At 40.0% G+C, this 26,449-nt stretch overlaps 1 protein-coding gene across 7 annotated transcripts in view; it reads right to left on the minus strand.

Moving 5' to 3' along the window:
* The window catches only part of Pam (peptidylglycine alpha-amidating monooxygenase), a 263,904-nt gene that overhangs the window by 152,716 nt on the left and 84,739 nt on the right, over positions 1-26,449 (minus strand). The window lies entirely within an intron of this gene.

The raw sequence follows: 26,449 nt of genomic DNA on the forward strand, positions 1-26,449 counted from the left end.
AATTAGAAAAGGGTCCAGAGCGAAGTGGGAAGGATCTTAGTCATCCTCCAACTGAAATGTATCTAGAAAGCCTACGGTCAAGAACTTCCTATTAATGTAAACAGGAGAGGGGAGGGCTCAGGGAAGGATACTGCAGAACTATGGCTGACTGTTAAGCTGACATTTCTTATCAAAAGGAAACTAAAGGCCTTAAAAGGTTCTAGATCAAGGTCGTCTTAAGTCTCCTCTTCCTCTCCACACACTTCCTCTTCCTCCCCCAGGTATGAATACTCCCCTGCAGAAAGCGACACACACAGCTGTCTTCCAAGCTATGCCTGAAACTCTGCTATCACACTATGGAAGGAAAGAATGCAACCCTACCAGACGGACTCCCATGACCAGATCATGGGATGGTTTCCTGGAGCCTTAATTGTGTCCAATAAAAATTCACAGTCTACCTTCAGCAAATACCACCTCTCTTACAGAAAAAGAGGTATGCATCTGCATGTTTCTGCCTAGTGGGATAGTCACAATCATACCTTTGTCCCCTATACTGTCATCCCTCCCCATCTTCCTTTCCCAAGTGTGGAAGGTTGTGTGTGTTTTCCCTAGACTAATCTTTGTCAATTCCTTAAAGGTGCCTGCCTTCAGGCTTAGGGGAAATTTCCCTCTCTTGTCTGCAGAAGCCACATAGAAAAAGTGTGACATAAAGCTCAACTAGGCTAAACTCTAAGACAATCATGCTTTGACTTTACCAGTTGCTTGAACATTTGCCAGATTATGTATTAAATCTGAAAATGGTGTAAAACATATTCACATTCGGAAAATAGCTTCTATAAAATAGAGTTCTAAATCTTTATTTCAAGCCATAATTATAAGTATGGTCCAGAGAATACCAAATCAGTTGACTTGATGAATAAATAACAATACATATAACCAAAGTCAGGGGCTGGGGGCAGGCAGCAGCTCTGTGGTGCAGCTTAGCAAGCTGGGGACTCTGAGTTCAATCGGTAGTACCAAAAAATGAACCATAATTAAATAACTTAGACATTCCCCCATAATAATACATTAGCTTCTAAACTGCCCTCTAGGAATCATGGTATAGTGAAACTAAACCGTGTGTGTGTGTGTGTGTGTGTGTGTGTGTGTGTGTGTGAAAAACCAAGAACATAAACACTAACTGTAAGCTGAACAATATTCATCATGACCAGCACTATCTAACTTAAACACCACACACCAAATATAAACAAACTACAATTTAATATCCAACTACCTCAGGGGTGCTTGAGGCTCACCAGCACCCAAGAATCATGGGTGATTTACATAAGCAATGCCATATTTAAAAGTCTGATGATGTCTGTTTGAACTTTGCCTTTGGCTCTCTGTTGAGATCAGCTACAAAACCCTTCAGCTCTGTCCTTATCCTGAATAAGTGGAAAGACCTCCTGGGCATGTGGGTGTTGGTGTTGAAAGCTGTGCTATTGTCTTTGCTCCCAACAAAGTACAGTGACAATATAGAGTATTCCCCAAAGTTCTCTTTTTAAAAATATATGTGTTAGTCAAGAGTTCTATTTCATCCGGAACAACATTCAAGAACAGTCCTTGTTTCAGCTGACAAGGAGGCTTGGTATTAAACAAAACACTTGAAAATAAAGTTATTATTAAAACTCTGGAACAGGAACACACCCTTAAGTACTAGCCTTGGAAATAAAATTCCACCTAACTGTCTGATTGGTTTATTTCCTTTGATGCCCCTAAAACAAAAAGGAGAGAACTGACGCTATGGGTAAAAGCAAATACAATACCTTTCATCATAGAAATGAAAGCTAATTGTGATTCTTGAAACCTTTCAAAGGTGGAATACAAATTGTAATATGAAAATAAGTATGTTTCTCCATTACCATTTCAGTTCTATTTCTTAATATCTATTAATGTAGAGTATGTAATATTCAAATTTTTGTCTCAAGATTTTTAAACTTCAGATTCTATGTCCCTGAGATAGTGCACTTATTTATTAAACGACATTTAATTTTGTTTATTACGCAAGACATTATGATACACATTTGGGTTTATGAAATGACTAAGACTAAAAAGAGAAGATGAGCTGTTAAGGAAATAAGAATTTCACACAACTAATAGAAGATCTACTTCTAGAAGAGAGCATTAAAAGAGACTCAGGGATCTGAGAAACAGAGGCATCTTCAAGATGAAAGCAAACGAAAAGCTTGACCACATCTTCAACAGAAGGTATAGCCTGGGCATGCCGGGTACAGAGGACAGCAGGACCTAAGGGCCCAGGTGGGGCAGAGGACATGATGTGTTTGAGGAACAGTAATAAAAGCTCTGTCTCCTGGAGACAGCAAGCCCGGACGCACCATTTTATCTGCAACACAGAGCACATATACCGTTTGTAACTCCATTATCTCACCGGGTAAGGATGATTTATAGTTTATGCCTGTATGGGTATTAATTCAATAAGCAGATGACTAGGTAGTAAGTAAGGGCTGCACTGGAGATCCTAGAGAGTGCTGGTCACTCTCAATACTTTTATTTAACCAATAAGGAAAAATCCCTGAAATCTGTAGTTGAAGACTCAAAGAAACATGTTGACTAATTGTTCAGAGGTTAACGTTGTCAAGTGAGAGAATAGTGGCTACTTGGAAACTGAAGGAAAACTGTCTGGTGTGTAGCTCTAACTGACTGAGTGGGCAAAAGTCTCCCTGTGCCTTGGTTTCTTCATCAACAGAAATGTTCACACCACCTACTTCATAAGAGCTATTCCAGGAATAAGTGAGTTAATCTCCTAAGGACAGAGCCAAGTGTGTGCTAAATGCTTGCAATTATTGCTCCTCCAAATACATATCCAGACCCATAATGCCAGGGACGGTGATAATCAAACAGATAAATTCCTACTCTTATAAAAAGTCTCTTCTAGTGTAGGGGAAAATAACTAGGAAATTATGAATTTCATCTACTTTTAAGGACACGGTATGAGGCTTTCTAGAATAGCACGACTAAGCCGATTAAAAGATGCATACCCAATCATGCAACAACTTGATTTCAGGGCATTTACTCTTGAATAAAACCTAAACAATGACACAAAAATGTCAACAAAGATATTTAATACATTATTCAAACTAACAAAGAACTAGATGTATTTTTTGAATAGTAGCATTGGAAACCACTTGAATGTATATCAAAAGCAGACTGAATATTTTTTAAGGGAAAACTTTCTAAAATCCGATATGAGGAACCCCTTTTAAAAAGACATTTCTTTTTAAAGCAAAGAGCATGATCTATAAAGCACCATTTTCACTGTGCGTAACTAAAAATGTTAAGAATCTTGGAGGAATGTTCCAATTATAGTACAAATAATCTTTTTTTTTATAAAACCGTTGAACATGAAGTTATTGACCTGATACTTCAACATCCCGAGATACTGTAGGAAGATTTCCATTTTAAAATAAGAACATCAGAGCTTCTGAGACGCCTCATCACGTAAAGGCATTTGCTGCCAAGTCTGGGAACCGGAAGCTCGATCCCCAAGACCCTCATGGAGAAATCCAGCTTTCTACATGCATATCCACACGTACTCGAGCATACATACACACGATAAATAAATGATAATTCAACTTAAAGAAAACTTAAAGTGCATCCTATTCCGTGGCAAGCAATTAGTGCTAGCTATTAGCAGATAATTGCCCCCACTCTGTGGCGCACTTTTAAAGGCTGCCTGGGCATCCCTACTAAATGGCAGCTGGCGTCTCCCAGGGTAGTCTTTTATGACTGTACCATAATGTGTCAAACGAATCTATAATATACCATCCTATTGGCCATACCGATGAGCTCCACTCCCAGACGCTTTTACTAGATGGCAAAGGAATTTTCCTTTGTTAAGACCATGTGACATTGACCCTTTCATTCAGGTGGCCTTTCCACCTGGGTTTCTACTGTAAAGCTCAATAGTTTCCCTTTTAATTAATGCTTTTGGCGAGGAGGCTATTTTTGTTTGTTTGTTTGTTTGTTTATTTTGTTTTACGAGACAGGGTTTCTCTGCATTGTTTTGGAGGCTGTCGGTCCAGCCCGGCCTTGAACTCACAGAGATCCGCCTGCCTCTGCCTCCCGAGTGCTGGGATTAAAGGCGTGCGCCACCACCGCCTGGCCGAGGAGGCTATTTTTATTCTACGGTATTCAACTTTTCATCAGACTTTCAGCTTATTTTACTTGCTATATCACAGTGGGCTCACCGTGCCCTGTTTTGCTCAATGGGGTTTTAATCAGTTACTATCTTTATGCACATTATGTGGGTGCTAACATTGTCTCAGTTGTAGCCCTTTAAAGCTACCTTTCTATCCCTTTGCCATTGCCCATGATGCTTGGAATATTAGAACGTTCCCTCCTTCATCCCACTTGGTCTTTGCTGACATCCCAAAATGGACTGTTCACCTTATTTGGATTCTGATAGTGCTGTATGATTGATTTGAATCTGAACTGCCTCCAAAAGGGCCCATGACAGTAATCAGTGACCAGTTTGGCACTACTGAAAGGTGGCGGAGCCTCAGCTTTAAGAGGCAAAGTCCAAAGGGAGCCTTGGGAATCAGACAGCACGCATTTGAAGGCAATAAGGAGAGGCTCCACATCTTTTCTCTTTCTGTCCTGTGTCCCCAGTTATGAAGTAAATGACTGTGCCCTACGACACCCCCAAGAAGTCTGTGGCCTCAGCACAGACCCAAAAGCGATGAGCAAACCTACTGTCGACTGATGACTGTCCCCATACAAAGTGATTATCTCAAGTACCTGATACACTGACAGAAAGCTGACTGAGACCCCATGTCACCAATCCAACCACATTCACACTTCCTTAATTGTGTAGGGCTCGATGCTACCCTACACCTGTCCTGTTAGCTGAACGTCTACCCTGCTGTGCTCCTACCTAATGACTTTAGGATTGTATTTTCCAAGACTGGAAAAGAAGAAAAACTAATTTTGATAAGGCAAATTATAGAAAGCAAGTGCATGTATTTAAAAAGCAGAGATACTCTAACTGAAACTACTGAATTTCAGCTAGGTGGTGGTGGTGGCGGCATATAATTGCTTTTAATTCAGCAACTCTGTGAGTTCGAGGGCAGCCTGGACTACAGAATAAGTTACAGGGTTATTGTTCAGAGAAAGCCTGCCTCAATAAAACAAAAAGCAAATAAAGAAACAAAAAAAAAAAACCAAAATAAACTACTGTATTTCAAGTAATATTTTTACTTGAAGGGGTGAATGGGCTACCCCATTCTGTCGACATGTTTTTGTAAAAATAAATTTAAATTTAATTTTGATCAGCTGGGGTTTCTTTTGTAACTACAAGAAAACAGACATTTATGTACCTCTAAGAATATATTTTGTTGAATGAGGTTCTTAAGATTTCAATTAATAGGTTATTAGATTTAGGTAATGTTTAGGGAAAACAACAACAGACTTTTTTTTTTTTTTTTGCTACAGCCTAAATGTTATGGTGGTTATACAGCTGTGGCCCAGTGTCCCTACAGGCCAGCACTATTAACATTCGGGCTGAAGAGTCCTCTGATGTGCAAATCTGTCCTGTGCATTACCAGATGTTTAGTCACAGCTTTGGCCTTCACCCACCAGAAGCCGGCAGTACTCCTCCGAGCTGTGGCAACCAAAAATGTCAACAGACACTGTCAAATGTCATCTGAAGGGTAAAAGAACCCTGCCCGAGAATTCCTGTGGTAGTTCATTACGACGAAGCTCAGTATGTTAACCAATGCAATGTCATTTCTTTCTAATACACAGAAAAACCTAAAATGTGTTTATGAATACAGAACTTCTTAAGAATTTTTAAAAAACAGAAAATAACGCATGCTTTCATATTATCTCACTGAATTCTGACTTTAAAGTTTGGATTGCCACTTCTCTCTTACAGATGAGAAATTTAAGGAAAATTAATTTCCTGTTTTAACTACATAGTGGTTGAGCTTGAACGCCAATGCTGACTTTTTGACTTTGACATCTATGCTTTTAACTCATACCATGCAACAGGAAACAGACACTTCACATTTACAAAGGATGCTGTCTGTAAATGTAATAAATAAGCAAATCCCTGAAAACTGGTTTTTTTAAATAAAAATCATCGTAGTCAATGTTTATTGAGCAATTATTACATCCAGGTCCTCTGTATTGGGCACCTCATACCATTTTAGTTCATCGTAATTCTCAGTGTAGCTCTAGGAAGTTTGTGTGGCCACTCCTGTTTTCCAGAATTAGAACCTGGAATGTGGTGAGAACTGGCAGTCCTGCTCGGTGTAGACAACCAGGATACAAGCATGGTTCTTCAACCTATTAACCACCCAGCTGCACAATATAAACTAGCCCTCCACCCACTCCCTTAGTGGGAAGCATTAGCGTTTCCTTTTACGCCCTTACAGACGTTGCTCATTTAGCTAACACAGTGGGAAACAAGGAAAGACAAATGGCCATACTTCAAATTCAATGCAAAAGTAGATTAGGTTTGGCTTACAGGGGTCTTCTCAACTGCTTCCCAAAATCAGGGTAAGTGGTTCAAAATTCTACATCAAGTCACATTTCCACGGCAACAATCAGCTGTGCCAAGTAGTCTTTTCTTTTAGTCAGGCTGGCAACCAGGATTGCCACAGTCTCCACTACTCCTACATGCTTTCAGACCTTATAGTCAGGAGCCGTTTTCCCTGTCCTTCTGCATGGCTATGAAGTCATCATGATTGTCTGTTCTTTTGCTTGTTTTATACCTAGCCCACTTTTCTCACTTACTAGCTGATATCTTAAAATCACTTATGCAATGATCATTGATGTTTACAGTTTTCTTTATACAGAAAGGGGAAAATCACCCTACATATAGTATGAAGTTTATCATCTACAAATGCTAAACTATTCCCCATCCACATTTCTTCTCATTAACAAGACACCAGATTGGTGGTATTGTATAATCGCTTTTAACATGCTGTCACTCTGAAATAGTCTTTGCTTGCAATCAAAATGGGCTTGGTATCTGTTAGACTATATGTACAAGGTCTCAGTGTCATTCAGCATGGGACCACTGAACTTACAATTTTCCAATAACAACTATCTATCTATCTATCTATCTATCTATCTATCTATCTATCTATCTATGGTTTACGGGATCTGTGTCAGATGTCCTTTACATGTCTGTTAGTCATCAATGAGTTTGTTTTGTTAAAACTTTTCATAGAGAAAATAGCAAGAGGAATAATTCTTAATTAAATTTCTCAGCTTTGACTAACATAAATGTTATTTGTGAACACACGTACCTAATTTGGTGCTGGCATGTTTTACTCTACAATTCCTGGGTTTCAAGCAGTACTGTCCTACAGCTCTATGGGTTGCATTGGTAGTGATTCAAGAGTCCTGACCTGCACAGAACAGCATTAGCAGTGTCTGATGATGCCACAGAGGTGGCACTAGCCTTGGTATCTGTCCACCAGGTGGTTTATTGATTTATAAGCATAGAATGTAGTTTTAGAAAAGTAAGACCAATTCTCCTGCTATCACATCACTTCCATTTTAAACAACACCCCTGTTGAGTGAATAGACAAGCTGTTAACTCAGTTTCACAGCAATTTAGTACAGAGATTTCTGGACTAAGTGATTTCTGCCCTAACCCAAGGAGTCAGCAAGGGCCCAGATTCATAAGCTATCTCAAAGGACACTTGGGAAATTAATAAACTTGCTTCTTCATCCTCAGTGAGTTCTCCAGGAAGTCATCTGAAACTAATACCAGTGATCTGACTAAATTTCAAATGTCAATTTGGCTGTTTCAATACAGTATGAATCACTGAATAACCGACTGAGAAAGATGTTAAAGGATTAAGATCTTCTGCCCTCTTCCTTTGAGGGCCTCTGTGTTAGCAGATTATCCTAGGTAAGGCAAAGCTAGACTGTCACAGAGGGAGGGAGGGAGGGAGGGAGGGAGGGAGGGAGGGAGGGAGGGAGGGAGGCAGCCTCCTGAGTTTAAAGGCCAACATTAGTGCAGTGGGCTGCAAAGACGGGGACCTGCTGCCCTTGTGTTCTCTTGCCATCAGCCAATACATCTTTAATGAGATGCTTATGACTCCCCCTATTTATTGCTCTACCTTCTCGGGCTTATTCCAGAAGCACTGTTCTCTCTACTTTCTTAAAAGCTTCCTAACAACTTCAGAAGCAGGAGTTAAAACTACACCTTGGGGACTGACTCAGACCTGGGCCACGCACTTAGAGAATAAATAGTCTTTGTCTTTAAGGAATCTATTGAATGCAACAGTGAATTTTCTTTTGCTTCTTGTGTTCCTCTGAAGGATTTTTCTCCCACAGCAGTGAGTGGTATTTGCAAACGATTCTTTTGTTTTCCATTTCAAATGTGTGAATCCTTATAATAAAATGCCCATAAATACAGCTCGTCCTATTATAGTTTCGCTTTTCTTTTCTTCAAGCTTCTCAACTGTATAATTACAGTGTTCAAAGTGAAGTCTATAATCTTATATTGCTGTTACATAATTGAAAACTTATGGGAGTTTTTCTTAAAGATCATGAAAGACTGTCAAAACATGTCCTCTCTTACATAATTCTGTGTAACTAGGTTTACAGTAACCTTAAAGGATTAAACAAAATATGTCCTCCAAACTGCCCACTCAATCTCTCAGCTATGCAATTCGTATGTCATTATTAAAAGTACACAGGTGAACATTGTAGCTCAGAAAACACAGAAGCTATGATAAGGGTCAGATGAATTTATAAGATGACCATCTCAGTTTTTAAGTATGCAATTCACCAATGAAAGGGGTATGACATAATAAAGCACCAAGAATGCAGATCTTAATTTCTGGTCCATATTAATAACAATTTTCTTTGATCAGCTTCCCCAAACTCCCTATGAACTATCAGTGGAGAGCTTCATAATTTCCTTCTGCCTGAAAAATGATCAAAGCGTACTTATGTTTCTTTGATGCTATTGCACAAACAGGTGGTGAGGAGAATTCATTGCTAGTAAACTGTTTCTTGCTGTTTTGGGTTTCGGGAGAAGTGGCTTGCTTTCACTAGGTGCTTAGAGAACCGCTCTTCTCTGCCTTTAATCTGTTTACAAGGTTTCCCAAAGAGATCTGTAGTACACCTGAAAGTCAAATGAAAGCCTGGAAAAGATGCCCATGAGCCTCCAGGCCAGAGAGACCACTTGAGTGCAGTCCCAGGGGTAACGGTAACATTCCAAACTTGGGCCTGAACACACTTAGTTCATCTAGCTGACCTTATTGCTTCATTACTGAAGTTAAAGCTTTGATCTTGAGTTATAACTGTTATAACTAAGTGTTAGGCTTTCAAGTCATGGAAAAAAATGTGAAATAGTTGCAAATTCCAGTTTTAACTAAGATAAAGAGAGATGTAAGTCCACATGGAAAAGTGATACTTACCATTAAAGAAGGAAAACTCCTTTCAAAAATAAGGGCATTTAAGGATCTATACATGAAAACAATGATACTGTTAACAACCCAACATTTCACATTGCTGCACAGATGTGACCCAGACATGAAGTGCTTCACGTACTGTGCACATCTGATGTGTTTTCATTCGCACAATGTCCGGCAAGCTGTTTCGCTCTTTTCCCCAATTCACAGATAAGGGAACAAGTTAAGGAACCTGATGTCCTGTTGTGATGAGAGGGACAGGGATGGAAACTCAGGTCTAGCTGACTTCAAAGGCACCAGGCTACACTTAATAGCGGTTACATTTCTTATAAGAAAATACGTAAAAGCTAACTGAACAATAACTGACTCAGCAATGCTCCTAAGTGAATTCATTTTTTAATCATGCATAATTAAAATCAATAGCACACCTAGGAATAAGACACGCTAATTGTTTCCTGTAGTAAGTCTCACCAGCCCCCACCCCTAACTCTTCAGAGAATCTGGAAACTACTGGTATAAAATAGAGGGCGCAATTCTTGAGTCAGAAAACATGGGTGCAAGTCTTATTTTAGCAATCTACTTCACACTGGCTTAAAATGAGGGCCATGCTAAATGGTCAATCAAAGGACTCTTGAAAGCGACCAAACAATTGGAGCCAATTTTAAAGAATAAAGCAACAGTGCGATCACAATCTGATATTAGGGGTTCAGATTCAACTTTATCAGCAGATAAAATACAAAATCTCTCTTTGATCTTCCCAATTTAGCCCCGTTCATTCTGAGTCTATTTATAGCTCATCTTCAAGTATCTTTTCAGATAGAACATATGCAGACAGCAGACACTTTACAATTACTGAAAGAGTCGAGAAAAAGTTCTCAATTCAAACAGCATTCTTACTAACCCAAGAGTGTACGCATACACACACACATACAGAGGAGGGGGTGTATCAAACACAGTAACTCTGTTAGCCAAAATTTCATCTTAAACATTTGATTAACATGGTCAGTATTTATTCCAATTTATATTCCATAGTATATTCCTCAACTTTCAACCACCGTGATAACATGCCTCAGACAGACAACTGAAAAGGAGGATACTGAGGCTTCCATCCCATCAGCTGTGCTACGGCTCACAGTTTTGTATTTGTGGTAAGACCGAAGAAAAGACCGGTGGAAGAGCAGGGCTACTTATTCTTGGCATCTGGGAAGAAACAGACGAGAAGGAAGGACTCCCAACAAGGCATGCTCTCAATGCCCGACTTCCTGCAGTAGTCCTACTTCCTAAGGTTCCCACCATCTCCCAAGACCAAGAGCTCCATCAGCTGGGAGCAAACTTCATCATTTAGCCTCTGGAGGCCATTTAAGGCAAAAGGAAAACACTAGGAAGTTATCAACTCTGCACCAAAATCACTGACAAACATTTTTATTTGGTGTGCAAGAACTCATGGGTAATTAGTAAGTCACAAGTTTATGTTTCATGACAAACTCTGTAGACTCAGACGTGCGGATCCAACTGGCCCAGGCAACCAGGAGTAGAGAAAATGACATATTTACATTCCAAACACAGTTAGGTATTCCTGGAACAAACAGAATAGAGAATGGTGGCCCAAACCGGGCTCTTGGGGTTTAAACGAGACAAGAGGATGCTTGCTAGAGAAACATGCCTGTCTCCCAAGAACAGCACTGTTGACTAAGGCAGTGTCCAGGCTGCAATGTGCGGTGTGGCCGCAGTTACAGCAGCACTGAGTGCCGTAAGGGTGACAATGTTCACTGTGATTCGCTTGATTCTGTTGAACTTCACACTTATTAGTAAAGAGAGGGTTGTTTAAATTATTTTTACAGAAAATGGTTGTTTTGAAACTGAATTTTAAAAATCAGTATATTTAAATTTCATAAATTTAAATTTGTTTCCCATTATAATTCCAACAATATACTTTTAATAATCCCATCCAGGCTCCTTTAAAGGACACATGCCAAAAGATTTATTAAAAACAGGAACTAGAGGGACTTTGTGGGCTTTACACACAAAATTCATAAATATTAAAAATTATAGAATTAGAAGAGTTCATATTGCTACGTAAAAATACACTAAGGACCGAGGATATAACTTAAGGGTTCCAGGATTCCCCAGAATGCACAGCGCCTTGATTTGATCTTTACTAACAGCAGAAAAAAAATACACTACAGTCATTCAGCAGTACCCCCAATCAGACTTAATCTGAATGTACATGAGAAAAGCAATCCATGTGCAATAACATTCTTAGAGACTTTCTGATTTCATCCATGGCACTCAAAATTATTGGCCTGTCATTTGAAATCACAATGTCTGGTGCAAAGGACCTCCTCACTGACTCAGGACTATATGTCATCTGAGAAAGAAGCTTCTACATATAATCAACCAAACATCAGAAACTTCTGATTATATTGTGCTGATTTCTGCTCTTTGGGCTCCCACTGAGGGCCTTTATTTCCCAGTAGCTTGTATGATTAAATACAAGTGATAAGTTAACTGATAAAGATGGACGAATATAATGAAAATATGAGTGGAATTAAGTAAGGTGTTGGAAAAATACACTGGAAGTTGTTCATGAAGTAAATTAAGATTAAGGGGGGAAAGGTAAAATTCTTTGTCCTATAAAAATACAGCATTAAAATGTGCTATATATTTCTTGAGGACCACAGAGTTACTTGAATAAATTACAATAGTATTATTGATTGTTTCATTCTGAATTAGTCAAATCTATATTTTAAGATGATCTACTTTGTTTTTTGATTCTGAAACTTCATAATTATGTTATTACCTTTTTACAAAATACTAACATTTTGCTTGTTATCAAAGAGGTCAACACTTTAACATTTTTATCTTAACCAAATACTAATTTTAAAATCACAAAAAAATGAATTAAACAGTAGTGTTATTTGCCTGAAAGACTAAAACTTATGGTAAAAATCTTTACTTTAATGTTGATATTTGAATCACTATCAGCACAGCATTGTAATGAGATAAAGGTTCATTAATACTTGTTTTGTTATAAAATCAAAACACACTAGAAGGGAAATTTTTTACTGCATTTACAATTATCTTCCAAGGACATAGCAAATGAGGAATCATTAAAAATATTTAAATTTAATTATTCAATGTGCTGCAACATACAGTCAAAAATACTTATGGATATAAACTAAGCATTTTACTCACATTCCTGAAACCTTCTGTATTTGAATTTTTTTCCTAAGAAGAAAGTCAACATTAATTAACAGAACTAGATAAAAAGTCTACAGAGGAACCACCATGTTTGTTCATATAAGACTGTACTTTTTACACTGGCTGGTGAGTATACCTGATTAATGAGCAGGGTCTCCCACAATCAACCTTAGGTATTCCCAACCCGATGTTCCCACTCCATTAGCAGATCATCTCAGCAGCACATTATTCTGCTTTCCCCAAATGAACCTGCGGATGTTGAGTGTGACTAGTTAGCTTGCCCTTAGCATCAGCAAGTTCCTGTTTCTCTTTTCCACAATTCACCGGGGCCTACTCTCAAATAATTAACTCTTCAAGTCAACCTAATACCAACAGAAGACTATAGGAAACCATCAAAGAACGTGGCTTGTCATATCCTTCCTAAGCAATCTTTCCTTAGGCTTACAAGATGCTCAGGGAGGTATGGATAACACCAAAACCATGTCAAAGGAATCAACTATGCCAAAATTATGACCATTCTACCTAGAAGAGGCTAAATTAGATGCTATAGAGACAGACCACAGAAATGTTTCTATCATTGCAAACCCGCCCCCCAATCTGGTGGTGAGCCTTCTACCTTCTACTTCTCAGACTGGTATCCAAACAGCATCACCTTCTTTCGTCACTCTCTCTCCCGCCAGGGCCTTCATCTGGTGGCAGTGGAACCAGACCTCTTCCAACACAACCTGACTTGCTTTTCCCCAACCTGCCCCACAGATTACTCTGAACTGGAGATCTAGGGGCTGAGAGCTAGTGGCTGCTACTACTGCTCTTCTGTCTCCACGATTCTCTTCCTCCTATCAACACTCTGCTTTTGTTCCCCCATAATAAGACTGCATTTCCCAACCCTCTCATTTTTGTAGGGCACTTTTAGGAAATGCCAAATATGAGTCTTTTCCATAAAATACTATCGAATTTGTGTTTCAGAGCCGGGCGTTGGTGGCGCAAGCCTTTAATCCCAGCACTTGGGAGGCAGAGGCAGGCAGATCTCTGTGAGTTCGAGGCCAGCCTGGTTTACAGAGGGAGTTCTGGGACAGCCTCCAAAGCAATACAGAGAAACCCTGTCTCGACAAAACAAAAACAAACAAACAAAAAATTGTGTTTAGGACAAGGAATATCTTTATCTCCTCTGGAACTTTTAAGACCTTTATGGAAATATTTTAATCCCCCCCCCTTCCCCAATAGGGACTGCTGGATAGCTTGTGACTAGAAGCAAACATATCCTGTTCCCTTCCTTCCAATTAGACCTGTAGGCAAGTTTCTGTTTTCTGCCCATCCTTATTGTCTGTATTCAAGTTCCGGTTATCAGCCCATCCTTATTACTGGAGGGCCCTGGGAACTTGAGCTTCTGACCTTGGTAACCTGCTGTCTTTTGTCTTCATTTCAATCCTCAGACCCTTGCCCGAATCCTAGAGAAGTGCTCAGCCCTTATGGACCCTACACTCCTGCCCTCAGGCAAAGCCTTTATTTATCCAAAAGCCCACTGCTGCATTCTAGGAATTTGATGGCCCTGATCCTTTCTCCATGTATGGAAAACACAACCACCACCTGAGTTAGACTAAAAGCGGATGCACTTCCTGTCTCTGTGTTTGCTCTTCTGAGCCCTCCCTCTTGAGCCAGAGTAAAGCTTTGCCTTGTTCAGATACTGCAGCTGAAGTTGAGGTCTCTTTCTTTGAGATCCTGAACTTATTTATAACACAATGAAGGCACTCGGGGACTGTTACCCCCAAATATGACACTCGGTATGATGATTATTTGAAATGAGAGGGATTCATCAGAAAAGGTTAGAAGAGGCTTGCTCTTCTACCCCTTTACTTGTTGGCTTAAAGGCAGGAAACACTTTGGTTCCTTCCTTGATTCTACTTTGAAAAATGGAGTCCACAAGACACATATAAGACTTTTGCGATGCACTATAGTTTTTGGTCCCAAGGAGAATCATTTATCACTAGGTGCTCTGTAGGTCAATCAGACTGTTCAAACCCACACAGGTCCCCCAAGTGTACTGTTCTCCAAACCCTTGGAAACCATTTACTGTTCCCCTGCCTTTCCCTGTTCTCCCCCCTCTAGAAACAGTGGGAGTTGGACTTCTTAGAATTTCAGATTTATTGGTTAAGGATACTACTGGGGGTTCTCTCCATGCTGTGCGATAACTTTCACTTTTTGAATACAAATAAACATGCTTTCCCCTATTTAATATTGTCATTTTGGTCCATCAAACCTTCAGAAGGCAGATGGGAAATCTGTCTTTATCCCAAAACACTGTGCCTGCTGTAAAGGGAAAACATGTGAGCTTTGCTCAGCTATTGGAATCGGAGAGCCTGCTGGGTATGGAAAACATAGACACTAGTCACCGAAGAGCTGTGCGACTTCCTGTGGTCAGTGAAAGAGGAATAGGAAGGAATGTGTTGAAGCTTGTGTTGTTAACAACCAATGCGTAACTGTCCAGTGTCATGGTGATGCCCCATTAGCCTGAAGGTAGTCTCATTATAGAGACCAGAATTTAGAAAATACCCCACTATTTACATTTGTGAATCAGAAAAGAGAGGCAACTCTGCTGGGAAAAACACAATGATTTCCCACCTTTTTGGCAGGACAGAGACTCGGTATGAAATAGCTTTTCACCTATTTCAGAGGATGACAAGTTTAGTCTCCTTTCTCTGCTTTCTATCTTGCCAACTTTTCAATAAAGCCTTATCAAACTATTTTGGTCCTACTGGCATTTAATTTGCTAGAACTAAATTGACTTTTCTCCGGTAGGCAAGCAGAGACCTGGAGTATCTCCTATCCCCTGCATTCCTTATACCTGAGCTCAGTTACTGGACAAGGCCCTCGAGCTGTGCTGGAGGCTGACATCATTATCCTAGCTTCACCCTCATGTTGGGTGGTTAGAGAACTGTAAGGTGACCACCGATTCCTCTGGGGATTTAAAATGCACTGCTTTCCAGTTCTGTTACGGTTCTATCGTTGAAACTTTAGGAGCTGTTCTGCTTTCTCACAAATGTGACATCTCTCAATTTCTCTTACCTATCAATTCCATTTTCGAGATTTATCTTTTCTTATTTTTGGTTCCTCCTCATATCAATTTCTACTAAGCCATCTCGCCATCTCTCTCCCCCTCCCCCTTCCTCTCTTGCTCTTCTTATTCCCTTTGAAGTCAGCCCCCCACCAAGAGCACGAAACTCCTGGGTGTGCTACCTGATACCACAAAGGACGATGACTGTCCACAGGACAGTGAGTACTTGAGGAAGTCTGACCTTCCACCCATACGTTTTCAGTTCTCTAGAAAACAACTCTTTTATGTCCTGAGAGGGTGAAATATGCAGCCAATGTCGTAGAAACAGGAAACAGAGTAAAAGCTGGCAGCAGTTCTCAGGTTAAACCTATGTGGAATCCCTCCCACTCAAATATCAGTAGGACATTAGCTTGAGACTTATTTTTGTCTGGAGTCCTACCTAATAAGGTGTGCAAAGAAACATCCCACAACCACTGCAAAACCAAAAACCAAACAAAAACTGATCTAACTGACTTAGGTGCAAACCAAACACTGTCACAAGCAGCCAACTCATCATGCCCCAAGACATTGATACCACAAGAGTCCATCATGCGCTTCCTCTATGTTTACATCTGTGTCCATCTTTTAAAAGCGCTACTCTTTGGCTTGTGAATTATTCTTGACTCAGATAAGCTTGGGTAATTTACTCTACCTAATTGTTTCTCATAAAACCTATTCTCCATACATTGGCATGGCCAAGGCCCGAGACTTGCTGTTTAGGGCAGGTCTGCTCGCTTCTGTTAGTGTCCGCTTAAGATGAGCCCTCCCTTGAAACAACTTGTAGTCCTCTCTCTGTTTGTAAATATATATTCTTCTGTTTCTAAATAAACATTCTTTCTTTATTTGCTAGAGACTCTGCCCTATGTTCTTTATCTTTTTATGTTTATGACTTTTAATTCTTTCAACATTCTATTTAGAAGGACTTGTGGGGGTAAAGATGAGAATCACACACACACTCAGTTTGTGAGCTGAAACATCAAGTCCTAGAGATACACATTTAAAGTAGACCATCTGCAGATTATCTGGTTTGTCTCCTTCACCTAACAGCTGAAGGAGGAAACAAAGATGCACGCTCAGCTCAGAGTTGCTTCTTGAAGTTAACAGTGACAAACTATCATCTGTCCCTTCAGTCTAGTTTCCATTTACCCTAACATGTTTCTGTAGGAAAAAAGTAATATTTGTCTTCTGGATAGAAAGAAAGAAAGAAAGAAAGAAAGAAAGAAAGAAAGAAAGAAAGAAAGAAAGAAAGAAAGAAAGAAGGAAAGAAAGATTCCATTGAATCATCCATCAATTACAGAACCAAAATGAAAACCAACTTCTCAGTGGAGCACATGCTGAACACCATGTGTCAAAAACAATGAGCACCAAGGTATTGAGAGGACAGGTGAAACCTGAGGGCTGGGCTAATTTACAAAGGTTCCATAAGGAAGTTGGTTGAGGCTTTCATTAACCTGGCAGCAGACATTGAGGTAAAAGTTAAACAAAGGCAGTGTGCTGGAGTCAAAGCGTTTGAGACAAGCTAGGAGAGATCATTTCACAGACGTTTAACAAGTCAAGGCGGAAACCACTCCTGCAAAGTAGCCCTTGCCACTAGGTATTTGGACAAGTGCTCAGGCCACACACACTGAAGAACCAACACTTGTTTGTCTCTGGTCTACCCATGTGACAAACTGAGATCACAGAGACACTTAATGTCTGTCAAATGTTTCTGTGGAACAATAGGTTATTGTTCAGTTCTGTTCTATTTACACTATGTAATAGTTTCAAAGTACCTACTCTAAAATTTATGGCATCAGCTTAAATAATTCTAGCAGAGGCACAGTGTTTAATGACTTAGAAGATTAATTATAGCACAAAAATATGAGTGAGTTTATTGGAATTTTGAAATTGTCACTGAATGTCAGTGACATCTAAAATGTTAATTTTCTCCCTGTCACATGTCAAAAGGTACAGAACACTTTAGGAAGCACACGTTAACAGAGTCAACAATTCATTTTCTTTTGGAAATTAATTGTTTGCTATAAATAATAAGACTCTGGTAAAACCCAGTAAGTAGTTTTTTGTTGTTATTTTCATGGCAATCTACCAGTTAAACCTTCTACTTCCCTATTACCTTAACATAAATATTTCTTTTCTCAATGGAAAAAGCAAGGTCTTACTTGATTTTTGTCAACCTAAGTACAGACATACAGCTAAGTGTTCCAAAATAAAGCGAAGGCTTCCAGTAAATGAAGCATGATGGACCAAAAAGCTTTTAATCTACCAAAATATTAACATGTCCTTCCTTCTAATTCTACTTCTAACTCAGTCCCATTCAGAAATATCTCCAGATTTAAAATATGTGCATTGTCTCTGACTAAGGTCAGCCTCACTCACTAATATGCAATTAGACTGTGTTTTGATGAAACTATTACTTAACTGAGGGAAAGTAAATGATTTAATTTACAGTAAACAAGCCCAAGTGTTGTAGAAACCAGGATTCATTGACTCAGGGACAATTCTTGAGTTTGCTCTTGCATCAAGTTAGTTGATGTCTTGGCATCATGCCCAAGCTTGCCCTGACACTGAATTTTCCAGCATTATTCTGATTACAAGTATTTAAAGGAGGCATCAAAACCTGTTCTTATGATTTGTACATCACAGGGATTCTATCAGGAAAAGGAGGGCCATAAGCATGAAGGAGGTCACACTGTGTGACATTAAAACCCTCCTTAACCCCACCCCCAGATCAAACAGAAAGAGAAGATTGCTCCCACACACCCATGTCCTCTCCATAGATCCCTGCTATAGTATCAGCATCTGGACTCTGTCAGTCGACAAGCTACACCAAAGTATTGCTAAAGGGTCAAAGAGCACTAGAGGAGCATGGGAAAATTTGAGGGTATGCTCAAACAGAAAACATTAATGACTAGTTAAAGAAAGACACAGGTTTGCTAAAAAAAAAAAGAATAGTCTCATGACAGAACCTGGAAAAGTAGGGCTGCAGCAATGGCTCACTGGTTAAGAGCACTTAATGCCCTTGAAAAGGACCTGGGTTGAGTTACCAACACCCACATAGCAGCTCACACCCATTCACAACTCCAGTTGTAGGTGACCTAAAGCCCACTTCCGACCCTCGGGGCTCAGGGAACTCTGTGGAAGAGAGGCAGGAAGACTGTGAGAGCAAGAGGGGATGGATATGTCAAGAAAACAAAGCCTTCCAGACACAACAGAGCTGATGCACATACGACAGTACACATTTGAGTTTGCACAGGTTTAAGTCAGACGTCAGACATGGTCCCAAGGCTGAGATGGAGAAACAGACATGAGCTCCCACTAGACTACTGCTTGCAAATGAGAAGTTAGTTTATCCAAGGCAGTCTCACTGAAAACACAAACTACACCGAAGGGCAGGGTCCATGCCCAACAGTAGATAGCCAACATAAAACAAACTCAAAAGCATTTTCGAAGAATTCTGTTGTTTAACATTGCTTTGGGGGAGCATGTTTTTTTTTTAACCTTACTGGTCTTTGCTTATACATTACGATTTCTGATTTATGATTTTAGGGGTTTTATGTGTGTGTGTGCATCTTACATGCTATTTGTTTATTTTTTCTCTTCTTGTTAGTTTGTTCATTTTATTTTATTCTTGTTTGTCTTTTTTATTTGCTTGTTTGTTTTCTTAGGCGCAAAAGGAAGAAGAGAAGGGATGGAGTTGGATGGGTGGGGAGGTAGGGAGAATCTGGGAGGAGATGACAGAGGGTAGACTGATGATAATATGTTGTATAAAATTTTTATTTTCCATTAACAAAACAATTTAAACATTAAAAAACGTAGTTAAAATGGTACAACCTAATCTTGCCCTCTCTTCCACCTGTCTTTGTCTTAAACACATGTATACACAGTATACGTGGATTAGTAAAATGTGCTCTTTTTCTGTGGTCAATGCCTATGAATTCAGCTACCACTAAGTTCTTTAAAATGTGAGCCCTGTTTAATGAGAGGGATTTAACGGGAGCCTGAGCCTGACTCTCTCACTGACTAGTCATTCACCAAGTATATAAAAATGGACTATGCCTCACACTCATGGTGCGTAAGCATCTACCAACTCTACATATACTGGGCAAATGCTAAAATATCTCACATACGTGCCAAGACTCCTTCCAGCTATAATCCCTATAATCGCGACTCTGTGATTTCGGTAAGATAGCTCCAACCCTAGTGACCACACATGTCTTGTCATCGTTACATGTTACTGACACATAGGACTGGCAGAGCTCTTATCACTCCATGGCAATGGACAGCATGTCTTGAGCATGGAGTAAGAGTGGCCTGATGTTACTGCTGCTGCTTGGTTCACTGACACGCCTCTCTCAGCAAGAAAAATGACTGACAGATGGCAGGTCGTCTACTGCATGTGGAACTCATGAATGAATGGATAGGTAATTCCTTGCTTCATAACAATCCCACACTCATCTGTATAGCCCAAGTGAGGGAGATGATGTCATACCCTAGAGTAACTGACTAATGAAGAAGAAAGGCAAGGTCTATGATCTGCCCTTGGTGAAAGACCAGCAGAAAGAGTGATCCCTCTTCCTAAACAGAGGTCTGAAATTCGTAGGTGTGAATCCCTATGGGTCTGAATTTCAAGGACATGGTTTCTACTTTCTTTAGAGGATTAGTCGAGATTTCTCCCATGGTGCCTTGAAAGACGGAGCATTCCCACTTAGGCAGTATGCATCATGTTCCAAGCATCATGTTGGGTACCTTTCCAGGGATAGATCGTCATTCACACTGTCTATTTTCGTTTTTTTTTTAAATTCCCCACATTATGAATGAAGAAAATGAGAATGAAATCTGTCATCATTATTTCCCAAATTTGCCCAAAGATAAGTACAAACTGAGCAGCTGGTTAAAATAGCACTGGGCCCCGAGCCAAATCTTTTGACTCAGAATGTTCAGGCAGGGAGCCCAGATCTGTCCGACTCTAAAGCTAAACATTAACCCTTTACATGGGGGCTGCGTGTTATTCCTCTCAGTTCTCTCAGATGCACACACTAGGCCAGGACAATCTCTGAACCTTCCAAAGTGACGCCATTTGTAAGGCAAATTCATAAGAGTGCCAAACGGGTCACAGGAGGAGCAGTACGGCATCAAGATCTCATGGGGGAGGCAATGTGCTACTAAATTCTCTGACTTCTGGTGAGAGGGTTACAGAAAGGCAAGAGAAAATGAAGGCAATTCAGTTCTCTCTCTCTCTCTCTCTCTCTCTCAAACTTTAGGCATATGTCCTCCTTCTAATACCCACAGAGGAAAATCAATCCATATTTTCCACAAATCTCAGCATGAAGCAAGAAGTTTGGAACAGGGCCCTTGAAACCCAGTATTTTTCAAAGATAACAGTCAATAAAATTTTTACAATGATCTTTTCCATCATGTATGTAGAACTGGTATTTTAAAAGATAAATACTCCACAGAGAACATCACCAAAAATTTTAGGATGTATATGTATATATATCTTTAAAGGGATAGATGTCATAATTCTCTGACCATTTCAATTTTACGGAGTCTCTTTAGAATATTTCCATCTAAATAAGTTTTCCTAGAAAAATGTCCCCTTTTTATCTAAAGCATTCTCTTTGGCATGGTTTTGAGATGTAGTTTAGAAAGCCAAATGGCACTAATGTAAATATAATTTTATAATCTTTAGTTCATCCAAATAGGTAATTTTTCAGATCAGATATGATAAATTGTGTTTTACTTTAAATTTAGTACAGTTTGCCCCTGCCAATAAGCATTGATATAACTATGCCAACCAAAACAAGGATTAAACTACTTTGAATGTTAAAAAATCAGAAGTTTTTCTTGACACTGAAACCTTGGTGGCAAACACGTCCAGAATCTTCAGAAGAATATCTCCTGATGAGGCAAGACACCACGTCTTAAATCTGAATAACTTAGATCCTTTCAGTGGAAACCAAACCAAAGTGTGTTGTTTAGGAGCTCAATAAAAAGCTCGAGAGAAAGACCAAGACCATTATACTTCTTCGAGGTGGAACTAATCTCACGCGGTCAGTCTTTGGAAAGGATGACCCTGTTGTTAGCCTGAGACCCTATTTCACACATCTATCTGAAATGCCGCTTGAATTAACTGGTCATATTCATACCTGAGAATCTGAACAACAATCAGAAGGTATTAGTCGATTTAAAAATTCTTAAACAGTGCCAAGTTGATAAGAGTAAAGATAATGAAAGCATCAGCAACCCAGAGAGAAAACAGTCAAGCAACCAGAACCCTCTCACCAGTGAAAACAGGTAAGTCGATCAGACATTAAAAGGAGAGAGAGAAGACAGAAATGAGAGCATCCTTGGTCCTTGACTCCTCTTCCATCTCTAAACTCCCCTTTCTGTTGTTTTTGTTAAAGAAGGGCCTCACTCTTGTAGTTCAGGATGTCCTGGAATACACAACTGAGCTCATATGGGCCCTGAATTTACAGTGATCGTCCTGTCTTGGTCCTGAGTACTAGGATTACATGAAAGAGCCATCATGCATGAATCCTTCAAAGCCCTTGTTACTATCTGCAGTCCCACAGCTACGTGATCTGGCTTGTTCTTTCGTGTACATAAATACTTGGCATTTGTGGGGGCGGGATTGGAAGCAAGAGCAAAGTGAGAGGGCGAGCTTGGCCAGAGGAGTTGGTTGCAACAGTACGGTTTCCAGCATTGAAAGCTATTTCAACGGGGGAGGAAGAAAGAAAGCCATGTCAGATTAGCCCCAGAGCAGTCAAAAGCACAAAGTCCTTGAGACACAAGTCAAGGCTTGCTTGCAGTATGGTTGGTGGTAGCTTCCTCTATTCCTCATTTTGGTGATGGCGTTTTAAAGAAACTACCACAGCACAAGATATTGATGATTCAAGAGCAAATGCACTATTAAGTGTGAGCAGGTAGCTGATAAAATATAGATCATACAGCAAACCCACACTTTGAAATACCACACAATTTCACCCTTCATTTTCCCAGTTCGGATCCTCCTTGATTATTTTCATCAAAGCATAAATCCATATCAAGTTTTAGCTACCTTAGGAACATGGCACCTCTCACAACACTTGATAAAAGAGCATTAATAATTAATGACTGAAAGTAGAACATCGAAGATTCCATGGCATAATGTCTTCATAGTATTCAATAATGGAAAGGGAAAACATGCATACCATGGAACAAATGAAAGAAATGGATGTTCTGATCATAATTAGCTTGACAAAGGGCAAAACCTTATCTTCAAAGATTTACATAGCTAGGAATGGAGCTATCAGATTTCACAACAACCCAGGCTTCAGATACAATAAACTCCCTAATTTATCTGTAGTTCCTCTTACACATGTGTTGCACGAATTCTCTTTGGTCTTAATAATGAAAACTCGGAGTCACCTATCATGGGGTGAAAGCTGAAGGATCAGAGAGGCAGAGCAGTCAGCCACTAGAGTTCTTATCTCTACCAGTGCTCAGACTGAAGGGGACGATCCTGTCCCTATGAATCCTCAGACTTCATGTCTCTCTCTCTCTCTCTCTCTCTCTCTCTCTCTCTCTCTCAATACCTCAGAATGACTGCTCCTCAGATTGCATCCTCAGACTGACTGCTCAGACTGAATGAAACTGACCTCCTGTCTCCTCTCACTTTATATTCCTCTCTCTGCCAGCCTTATCACTCCTGTCTCCACCTCCCTAGTGCTGGGAGTAAAGGCATATGATCCCAAGTGCTGGGATCACCTATGCATGAGCTCTGTTTCTCTTTTAGACAGAATCAATCTCCTTGTAGCCCAGGGTGGCCTTGAACTAACAGAGATCCCTCTCCGTGTCTCCTGCATGCTGGGATTAAAGGTGTGAGCCACCACTGCCTGGCCTCTATTGCTAACTGGTTGTGGCTAGCTCTGCACTATGTTCTTCATTTGTCATAGCATAGAACAAAATATCACCATATGCATGCATCTTGAAACTGGTCAGTACATGTTAAAAAAAAAAACAGCTGCTACTCTAACAACTGACTCTACAGCATCAGTTCAGCGCCATGCTCTTTCTTCTTGAGAATCTTCTCTCATCCTCAAAAGGCCAGTTTCTTGTTTCCCTTCAGTGGTCCAAATACACATAGTTTAAAAAAATTCTATCCCTTTCTTATAGATTTCCATATTTAGATCAATAATTTCATTCCCTATCCACTGTCACTGATGCAGCAGCCTACGCACTTTTGGTAGCATTTGTTCTGCAAAGTCACAAAGCCTACTTACAAACAGCTGATGAATACTAATTTGGGAAATTCAGTATTGGTATTATTTGGGAAGCTTATTTGAGAGGCTAAGGCCCATGCCCACCAATGCTCACTGAATGAAGGCTGGTATTTTATCAGGTTCCTACGGCAATCCTTGGTGTATAAGGAACACTCAGATATTTTGGACAACACAAGTTGAAGGGAGTTTGACTCTAGCTAAGGTGGAATCGCATTTTTTGTATTCTTAAGAATGGTGTCTAAGTCATGCCTGCAAAGATGAAGAATTATCATTTAATTTAGGAGTGGGGCCTTTGGAAAGCATTATGTGCAGTGAAAACACAAATTTTAAATCTGTACTCTTCAGATGTGATAGCACTCATCTGTAATCCCAGCACCCTGGAGAACGAGGCCAGAAGGCCACAAGTTCGAGTCCAGTCTATGTTTGACAATCATTCAAATCTAGTATAAGACCTTGTTTCAAAAAGGAAAAAAAGTGGGAAGATCTCCATGAGTCCAAGGACAGCCTGGGTTACAGAGTGAGCTCCTATCTCAAAAGACCGAAACAAAAGGCTTTAGATAAATCAAAGTCCCACTATTGATGTGTAGTGATATATTATTTAGGATTCATTAAAGCTTTCCTGAAGATTCAGAAAGCAAAGTCAGCCATAAGTCATAGAAGCCAGGCACACAACTTTAATCCCAGCAGCCAGAAGCTAGAAGGTAGGGCTTTACACCTTTATGTGCTTGGTGAACCAGAGCAAATTATTTAAGCACATCATGTCCACCCACTCGAGTTTAAGGAATGGTTAATTCTTGGTTCTTTTGTTTTGTGGTATAGCATTGTAGAGTCACACACAGCTAAAAGAAAAAAATTCCTCTCCCAGCTTCTCTAATGATCCTGCCTTGCATGACTATATTACAATAGCACAATAAAGAAATCTGTTCTTCATCTCTGTACATTTGTCATTCAAAAATGTTAAATAAATAGAACCGCATTTGGTATCATGATAGGGGCTTTTATCGCTTAGTATAATTCTTTGAGATCAACTCAGATTGTTGTATGAAGCAATACCTCATTCCTTTTCATGACTGAGTCTTACTCTAAGATACGAATGTGCCACTTAACAATTTGCACTTTTGTTTGTAGTGCCAGGGACTAAACTCACAACTGTGGCGTCCAAACCACAAACAAGTCCGAGGTGTTGGGAAATGAAAGGCAAGACATCCGGCTGTTTGTGCTGAGAGAATGCGTCTGCCACCTTTATTACCAGGAGAATGTGCGTGTGTATGTGCCACGTCTGTGTGTCTGCCGTAAGGAGTGAGCAGCCTTATATACAGACTTACAGCACATGGCAGAAACTCCAGATGTAACAGCTCGTGTTTTCCTCGTGCTAGATATTGATGTCAGTGATGTCAGATGGGAAAGGCTGGGGCTGTAAGCCAGGACCAGAGAACAGGATGCACCTGTGGCTATCAGCTGACAAGCAATGCACAGAAATCCGTGGGGGCTGGGACCCAACACACAGCCTTGCACATCTTAAGCAAGCACTCTTTCCCAGAACTATGCTCCCCAGACCCCACAGTGAAGTTCACATATATGGACGATAAGTCAAAGTGAGCAGTTTGCCTTTACATCCTTCTGTCTGGGAGCAAATGTTGTTAGTTTTAATGAGGTTCATGTCATTAACTCTTCTTTTATTCACTGTGCTTCTAACATAATACCTGACACATTTGCAGCTAGTCCTAGGTCCTTTAAAAATTTCCCTCTGTATTTCCTCCTAAAAGTTTTACAGTTTACCATCGCATGTAATTCTACGGTCCGTATTGAGTGAGTAGTTGAATAACCTATGAGACTAGGTTGACTCGGGGAGGGGAGTGCTATATACTCGGACCATCAGTTTTACTGACTAGACAGATGGTTATAGTTGTTAAGCCTCCAGTCATCATTGGCTCCTGTTAAACTGAACCAGGTACATCATTTGTAAGAGGTACTCTAAGAGCAATTTTGCAGATGGAAACAAAGTTGTTGCACTGAATGCAAGTAGAAAATTTAAGAAACCACAATTGCACAAACATTAAACTGTTTTATCTGCACCAGGTCACATTTGATGGAACATTTGCTTGTGAGTCTGACAATAGGCTTGCGGATTCTACAGAATGAGACGTGATACTAGAACATCAGGCCAGAATACTACCAGTCCATTTGTAAGCTTTCCCTTTTCATGCAGGGATACTGGTTTGCTTCTTAGAATAATGTTGGCATCTTTCTCTCTCAGCCTCCTCCTTTAGAACAGACTCGAAGGTACAAGAGGAGTATTTCCAGATTCAAGCAAAGCCCCCTAACCTATCTTCACCATGCCCATAAAATGAAGACATTATCTTTGTTTTAAAGTCTGGCTCCTGTAAGTTATTTGGTACAGCTTATATATCAATTGTCTACTTTTTCACACATTCTCAGTTGCTTTTTATCTGTTGTTTGATTCTCTATTTACTGAGACA

The sequence above is a fragment of the Mesocricetus auratus genome, unplaced genomic scaffold (assembly GCF_017639785.1).
Source record: "Mesocricetus auratus isolate SY011 unplaced genomic scaffold, BCM_Maur_2.0 Super-Scaffold_100010, whole genome shotgun sequence".
In the NCBI taxonomy this organism is placed as follows: domain Eukaryota; kingdom Metazoa; phylum Chordata; class Mammalia; order Rodentia; family Cricetidae; genus Mesocricetus; species Mesocricetus auratus.